At 39.1% G+C, this 8,420-nt stretch overlaps 1 protein-coding gene across 1 annotated transcript in view; it reads right to left on the bottom strand.

Annotated features, from left to right (window-relative positions):
* The window catches only part of MTHFD1L (methylenetetrahydrofolate dehydrogenase (NADP+ dependent) 1-like), a 180,215-nt gene that overhangs the window by 107,413 nt on the left and 64,382 nt on the right, over positions 1–8,420 (bottom strand). The window lies entirely within an intron of this gene.

The following is an 8,420-nucleotide window of genomic DNA, read 5'->3' as shown; positions in this document are numbered from 1 at the left end:
GGGACATCATATACAAACATAAATTCTAAGACAACAACAAGCCTAAATGTAAGAGGCAACATTTTATAAGACAATATAGATTATCTTTATGAATCCAAAAGCAGAATTTGCAAAGAAAAAGTACAATAAACATATTTAAAGGATAAGCCACAAATGGGAGATGTTTGTAACAAAGAATTTATGTTCAGAATATGTAAAAGATTGTTATAAATTGGTAAGATAAACAACCCAGTATAAGATAGGCAATTCACAAATGCCCCGAAGTGTCCATAAACATGTTTAGCCTTACACTTATAATAAAATACTATTTCACTCTCATTAGATTGGCAAGAGTTAAAAAAATCCAACAATATAAGTGTTGGGAAGAATGTTGAGAAATCAGAAATCTCATAAACAACTGGTGGTAATATAAATTGGTAAAACTTTGGAGAACAATTTGGCTTTATCTATTAAGTTGATGATGAGCATTATCTCTGAACCCCCAAAATCTCATTCCTAGGCACAGACTCTAGAAAACCTTTTGCATATATTCACAGAGAAAAGGATAAGAATGTTCCCTGCAGCATTATTTGTAACAGCAGAACACTGGAAGCAGTCTAAATGTCCCTCAATGAAGAATGCACAAATACATGTGCTTCACACAAAGGCAGACCATGCTATAAGTAAAATGAGGCTTCTTTGATCACAGCTACATGGGTGAATGCACATGTAATGGTGAACAAACATATCGGGTTATATAGAGCAGGGGCTGGCAAACTGGCCTGCAGGACAAGTCCAGTGTGCCTTCTGGACTTGTACGGCCTGTGAATTTTTTTTTTTTAACATTTTAAAATGTTTGGAAAATAATCAGAAGAATAATATTTCACCACATGTGAAAATGATATGAAACTCAAATGTCAGGGTCCATGAATAAAATCCATTGGAACACAGCCACAGTCACTCATAAACCTTGACTAGTTTATGAATTTGTTTTATCTATGGGTGCTTTCTAAATTGAATATTTGTGACAGAGACTCTATGACCCAGAACACCTAAGATATTTATTATCTTGCCCTTTACAGAAAAGGTTTGCTGACTCCTTATAGAACAAACCAGACAGTACATTTATTAATATATAATATTTGAAAACATGTAAAAAAAAAAAGCTACACTTCTGTGGTTCACAAATTATGTGCTGAGGCGCTGAGAGGCACCGCAGCAAACAGAAGACTGGGATGTTTTAAGTTTTAGTGGGAGACATGACAATACTCAACATCCTTTGGACACTGCAAGTACCACTAGTTTGAGACAGCTTACTGTTTTAACATTAGCAGCCTACATTCCTTTCAATGACATCATGTATTTTTGAAGCTAAATTTTTGGCGGTTGCTGCAGTAAAAAGCAAGAACTTTGTGAAAATCATTGTGGAACAGGAAATGAAGTTGTAGGTGTCAACTGGTTCCAAAGTTTGAGAAGTTGTTCAGTGCCCAACAAGGACACACATCTCGTTAATAAGGTATGGTGGCTATTTAAGAACGAAATAATATTATTTTTTAGGTATTATTTTTTCAGACAGCTGCTAAGCTGGTAGGACATAAACACCCATTCAGTTGTTTGGAGCTAACTACTTAATCAATGGAAGTGTTAGGTATTCCTCTTGGCCTGGGGTGCCATGAACAGAGAAGGTTTGGGAACCTCTGATGTTGACCTGTGGATACCTACATATGTGGTAAAAGTATAAAAGTACACCAGATATAACCACCCAAATCAGAGAGCAGATCTCTCTAGAAAAGCAAAAAAGAGAACGGGATCAGGGAGGGATTCGTTATGTCTCCAATGCCTTATGTCTTTTAATAAAACTAAAGCACATAGCAATATGTTAAGATTTTGACGAAGCTGAGTTGTGGGAACTCGGGTGTTTGTTATAATCAATTTGCATACTTTTCCGAATAGTGTATACTCACAATATTTCACTTTTCTATTTTTTTTAAAGGGCAGAAGAGCAGCTGTTGAAAGAGAAGAGGGCTACTTAATACAAAAGCATGGAAGGAAAAAGGAGAGGTACACAAAGGCCAGAATGAAATTAGACATCAAGCTCCATAAGAGAAATCAGAGCTCCAGAGAAACCACAAACTACCTTCCCTTAGAGTTAGGCTTTCCTGACGATAGGGGTTAAAAACACTGCCTGAGATTAGCAGTACCCTGAGTCAGCACATGACCTCTGGCCAGAGTTTCCAATAATTCAGCACTTCACATTCTTGATTTAATTATGGATATGAACACTAAAGAAAAAAATTGGAAGTGTCATAAAAAAGCAGAGAGCAGTCTGAGATCAGTGTGTATTTAAATAATGTAAACAGGGTGAGGTCTGGGAGAATTAAAATTTAGATTTTTTTTTTTGGTGGCTGACTGGTACAGGGATTGAATCCTGGACCTTGGTGTTATCAGCACCACACTCTAACCAACTGAGGTAACTGACCAGCCCCCACTGCAGAATCTATAAAACCGTGCTAACAACACCGGTCCCACAGAACTGTTTTAAGGATTAGTGAGAATGTACATGATGGATTTAGCACAGGTCTGGAGCTCAGGAATGGCTCAGAAAATGGGGGCATTTAAAATGAAAATAGGAACAAGGCTTTGTTTCCCATTCCTACTCAGTTTGTCTTGGAACTCCTATCGCTATTCATTCTCCTCTCTAAATCCTAATCCTGAAATGTCTGAAGCAAAGACTAGCGCATGTTTTAATTGGGTATTGGTCTAGTATTTCTCTTCTGCTGCATGCATGTTTATGCTCACACTCCTAGGAAGCACCTGGAGAGCACAGCTCGGGTCTGTGTAATTCTCTACAGAGAGCAAGGAGAAAAGCTGCAATCAATTAGCTAGCTTCGACAACCACTTTCGGATGAGGGTGATAAATGCCAAACGTGGATGGAACACTGGAAGCCACTGAAGAATAGATCACTGTACAGTACAGTGAATAGGGTTAAACAATATCCATTAGGCTATGAGTTGTACACTCACAGTTCTCATCTTTTTTGAGTTGTAGTCTCTTCTGAGACTCTAATGAGAATAGTGGAGCCTTTCTACCGTTAAAAAAAATGTATATATACCCATATGTATAAGTCTGTAGTTAATTATGGGAGGGGTTATAAGCTCTCTAAGTGTATCCATAGATCCTCCGGTGGCTGGTGACCCTCAATTAAAGCCCCTGGCTATAAGGACGGACAAGTAAAAGTTCATGCTGCACTACCCAGCAAAGGCAAGGTCTTTATCTGAAAACAGATCAAAACCAATCAAGAAAGCAGAAAACGTATTTTAAAAACCCAAGGTTCATGTGTAAACTTGAAATTCTTACAAATAGTTTAAATATGAGATAATAATAATAAAAATCTCGGGAACTCAATGTTTGTTCCCTTCCTTTGTTCCTTCTTTTTTTTTAAAATTACACGCGATTAGGGTTTGATGCCAAAGAAATGTCTGCCTTGACAGCAGTAAATGGAAGTTAAGCAGGCTCCCATGAGGACTGCCTACTAACGGCAGCAGTCGCCATCACAGTGGCCACAGCGCTTTTCCAAAAATTCTCATGAAGTGTTTTGCTCTAGTCTGACAAATTCAAGCAATTAATTAAATAAATGTCAGTCTGTTTTAAGTCTAAATGGACTATCGATTCCATTATCTTGGACTAATTATTCAGAGTAGACAAAATAATTCCTTCCCTGTGTGTGCTTTTTGTTAGAACAAAAAAGTAGACTAAATGGACCTCAGCAAAAGCAGTAATATAGACAAAATTCTAAGAGATGCCTACTATCTCCTAAGGTTCTTAATCAATATAATATTTAATCTCATAAATGCACTGTACTCATCAATGAGTTTTTTGTCTCTCACACCATACTATACATTACTGGAGGGTGAGAAACTTTTCTTATTCGTCTTTGATTCCCAGCTCCTAGCATATGTAGTATTTGACATATAGTGGACGCTCAATAAATGTGAACTGAAGTAAACTATTTCAAAGGACTTATATTTTCAATTACTTCTTTTCTAGGGTATATACAGAAGAGAGACTGTTAGATTATTTGCTCATTTTCAGTTTTACCCAGAAATTCTGCCAGGTTGCTCTTTTTCTGTGAACTGCCTTTTGAGATCCTTTGCCTGTCTCTGTATTGGATTATTTGCCTTTTTCTTATCAACCTGTAGTCCACGGTGTTTTATATACTTGTATTCCGAATGCTAACTATTTGCCTAATATATTTGCACATTTTCTCCTGATCTGTAATTTTTCTTTTAACCTTGTATCTTTTATCATATCCGTTATGTTTTAATACAACCCAAATTATCAATCTTTTCCTCTTTAATTTGAGCTTTTTATATCTTAAGGGATCCTTACCTATCTTGAGGTCATAAAGATAGTCTCCTATAAATGACAGTTTTTTTAAGAACCTAAGTTCCTCCTCAGACTTCAGATTAACCTATGCCTGTTGCATTTAGCTTCTACAGATGTTAGTGTTTATGGGCACAGAGTTTCAGTTTCCTTCTGGGGATTGGTTGGATAGCAATGAGAATGTATTTCACTACTAAACATAAAAATGGTTAAGATAGTGAATTTTATGTTATGTGTATCTTACAACAATTAGAAATAAAATTGTTATCCAAAAAATAAACTTAATAAAAAAAGGAAATTTAATCTTCATTGGTCATCTATCATTAACAGTGGTACGTGTCATCGTGACAGGTGGCTAAGAATGACTGAGTCTTACCGGGTGTCAGGTGCCATGCCAGGACTTGATGTGCATGATCTCATTTAGTCCTCATTTCAAATCTATGAGGTAAGTCCTGTTAAAAGCCTTATTTTACGCACAAGGGTACTGAGGCACAGAAGGGTGAACCTGCCTCAGTTACACGACTTGAAAGGAGATGAGAGACACTCTGCCTCTGCGGTGTGCCTTCTAAACAGGTTGAAGCCAGGAAATGACTCCTTCAAGGACAGTTATCAATGTGCCAAATCCAACTCCCCTCCCACCACCCAGTGAGAAGAATGCAAGTTGCTTCCCCCTTTTCTTGAGATAGTGAACAAGGGGCCCGAAGACCATTTGAAAGGCTCAATATGTATCCCCTGCCAGAGGTCAAAGGTCTGTGGTGCCTAAAGACCAGGTGTGGAACCAGTGGTACGATCATCTAAAAGGGATACTGCTTAGATGGCTTCTGCCAAGAGTGTGGGGACTTCAGCAGGAAGAAGCTGGATGGGTACGATCTTCAACTCTGGAGGGGCAGAGGGATCCTATGTGTAAGACAAGAGCAATGCAGAAGAAGCCACCTTCTCCTTCCCACTGTTGGCCAGAGGAGGCCCAAGGGGTGGGGGAGGGAGGGGCTTAAATATGAATGAGATTTGGAGTTTCCTTCAACTCTGGAGGGGCAGAGGGATCCTATGTGTAAGACAAGAGCAATGCAGAAGAAGCCATCTTCTCCTTCCCACTGTTGGCCAGAGGAGGCCCAAGGGGTGGGGGAGGGAGGGGCTTAAATATGAATGAGATTTGGAGTTTCTGATTTTTATATAAGACTGGATACACACTCTTTACTCAAATGAAGCTATTCCTGTGACTGGAAGTGATCAGAGGAATTAAAAAATATGTATTTTAGAGGGACCAGATATTAACTGAGAGTGAGAGGGAGCTAGCATGAATTTCATTCAACAGCAGGGAATGAACTAGCCCCATACGGCAGGCTTGACCAGACAACGGGGAACCACGCCCTGTCCCTGCTGCTCAATACGCTGGCTTCACTGCCAACGTTCCCACAGAGCCGCAACATGGATTCACCGCCTTCGGGAGAGCTTAACGTACAGGGCTAGAGAACCGTGGTCTATACGTGTTTACACACATAAGTCATTGCTTTATACAATAAAAGTAACATAAAGAGATATTTGCACACTTGTGCTTACAGCAACATTATTCACAATAGCCAAAAGATAGAAGCTACTCAAATGTCCATCAAAGCACTGTACTTGTACATACATAGAATGGAGTATTATCCAGGCTTAAAAAGGAAAAAAAGTTTTGCTGATAACACCAAGGTCAAGGGCAGATCCCCATACTGGCCAGCTGCCCCTCCCCACCACAAAAAAGGTTAGAAAATGTTGACACATGCTACAACGTGGATGAACCTTGAGGACATTATGCTAAAGAAATAAGCTAGTCACAGAAGGACAAATACTGCATGACTCCACTTAAAAAGAAAAAGTCAAATTCACAGAGACAGAAAGTAGAATGGTGGCTGCCAGGAGGTTGGATAGGGAGTTAGTGTTTATGGGCACAGAGTTTCAGTTTCCTTCTGGGGATTGGTTGGATAGCAATGAGAATGTATTTCACTACTAAACATAAAAATGGTTAAGATAGTGAATTTTATGTTATGTGTATCTTACAACAATTAGAAATAAAATTGTTATCCAAAAAATAAACTTAATAAAAAAAGGAAATTTAATCTTCATTGGTCATCTATCATTAACAGTGGTACGTGTCATCGTGACAGGTGGCTAAGAATGACTGAGTCTTACCGGGTGTCAGGTGCCATGCCAGGACTTGATGTGCATGATCTCATTTAGTCCTCATTTCAAATCTATGAGGTAAGTCCTGTTAAAAGCCTTATTTTACGCACAAGGGTACTGAGGCACAGAAGGGTGAACCTGCCTCAGTTACACGACTTGAAAGGAGATGAGAGACACTCTGCCTCTGCGGTGTGCCTTCTAAACCACCTGGCAATGGACAGATTTCGTCGTCACTGAAATCTCCCCACTGACAGCCTCTCAGACGAGAAAGGATTGTAGAAATAAGTAGCATAACTGCTGACATTTGCATAGTTCTCTGTGTTTTACAAAGCATTTTCTCATTTGATACTCCTCACTAAAATACTATAACATAGGGGCTCTCCCTTAATCAAAAGAGGAAATTGAACCCTAGAGAAGTTAAGTAACTTGCCTAACACTACCGGTTACAGCTCTAGTCCTACAGCTTCTGACTCCAGGTCCACGGCTACCATCCGTATCCAACTCATCATCTGGTCCTTTCAGATGAGAATGTTCACAAGCAACATACCCACAGAGGCTAATGGTCTGACTAAGATCACACAGAGAGCTAGTATGTTTTGCATACATCATCAACATATATCTTTAAGGATATTTTGCCTGATAATACATACTATATAAATATGTGCCTGACAAAGTAAGGATTAGTATAGTGGCAGAGAGCTCTGTCAGCAGAAAGCAGAGTGCTTTTTTCTGGAAGCCCTTTTATTTGCAGAGGTGATGCATTAGGACCATCACTTCACTTAAGCACCCAACTTTTCCATGTCTGCCTTTCCCCCGCCTCCTTGCCCATTAGCTGTACAATTACTCCATGATCAACTGAGCAGATCCATTTAGACAGCATGTCTAGCCAATCTCATAGTGGATTTGGTACTGAAGATGCAAAATATCTGATTGCTGTGGAACACAGACCTTTGAGAGATGGAACTACATAACTCTTCGTTTGATCCTGACTTCGTGTCTATAAGGAACTCTTAAAACAGTCTAAATAATCCTGAATGACCTTTGTGATGTCTGAGCATACAAGTGCAGAGCTAAGATTCTATCCGGCAGAATCTTTTGTAGTAAAATAATTCATTGCTGAGTTTGATTCAAGGGTGATAAGTCCTAAAGAAGCGATTGCTATGCTTGATTATAGACACGCATGTGGTTAATGGGAATTACCCGCTGACATGCAAAAATCTGCCATTGTAATCCCTCATATACCAAATTGAGGTGCTCTTCCAGGAGGTCTTGTTGGTTTTTTGTCTTTTGCTTTCTCACAGCCTTAATATCACAGGTAACATTGGGCTGGCACTAATTAAGCAAACTCCACAGCAGCTGCCCCTTCTTTTTGGCTGAAATATGTAACAAAAGCCAAAGAGAAGCAGGTACCGCCAAGAACTTGACAGCAACAAAAAGTGTGAGATCCTACCAATTAAATTTCCAAGTCTATTAGCTGGGAATCTCCCCTCCATTAGGTCACAAAAACACACTAGGCTTCCAGGAAGGGAAAACTGATTTCAAGTTACTAGTACTACAATTACTAATAATAATGGCTAACATTTAATGAGCACTTTCTCCTATTAAATTATAGATACCATTAGACAGTGTGCTCCGTGAGAGCAAGGGCGAGGTCTGTTTTGGTCAACTTTGTATCCTCAGCTCTGAGTAGCACACCTTGTATAGGGTAGGTTCTCAATAAATATTTGCTGAATGACTAATCTCATTTAGTTTTCATAATACATCATAAAGCTTGATACAATCTTGTTATCACCGTTTCACAGATGAGAAAACTGAGGTTCAATGGTAATTAAAATATGCCCAAGGTCAAAAAAAAAAAAAAAAAGAAAAAGGCCGGCCCGGTGGCGCACTGTGCTAG

Source organism: Galeopterus variegatus, unplaced genomic scaffold, assembly GCF_000696425.1.
Source record: "Galeopterus variegatus unplaced genomic scaffold, G_variegatus-3.0.2 Scaffold245, whole genome shotgun sequence".
NCBI classification, from domain to species: domain Eukaryota; kingdom Metazoa; phylum Chordata; class Mammalia; order Dermoptera; family Cynocephalidae; genus Galeopterus; species Galeopterus variegatus.
This window is presented reverse-complemented; position numbering and strand designations above follow the sequence as displayed.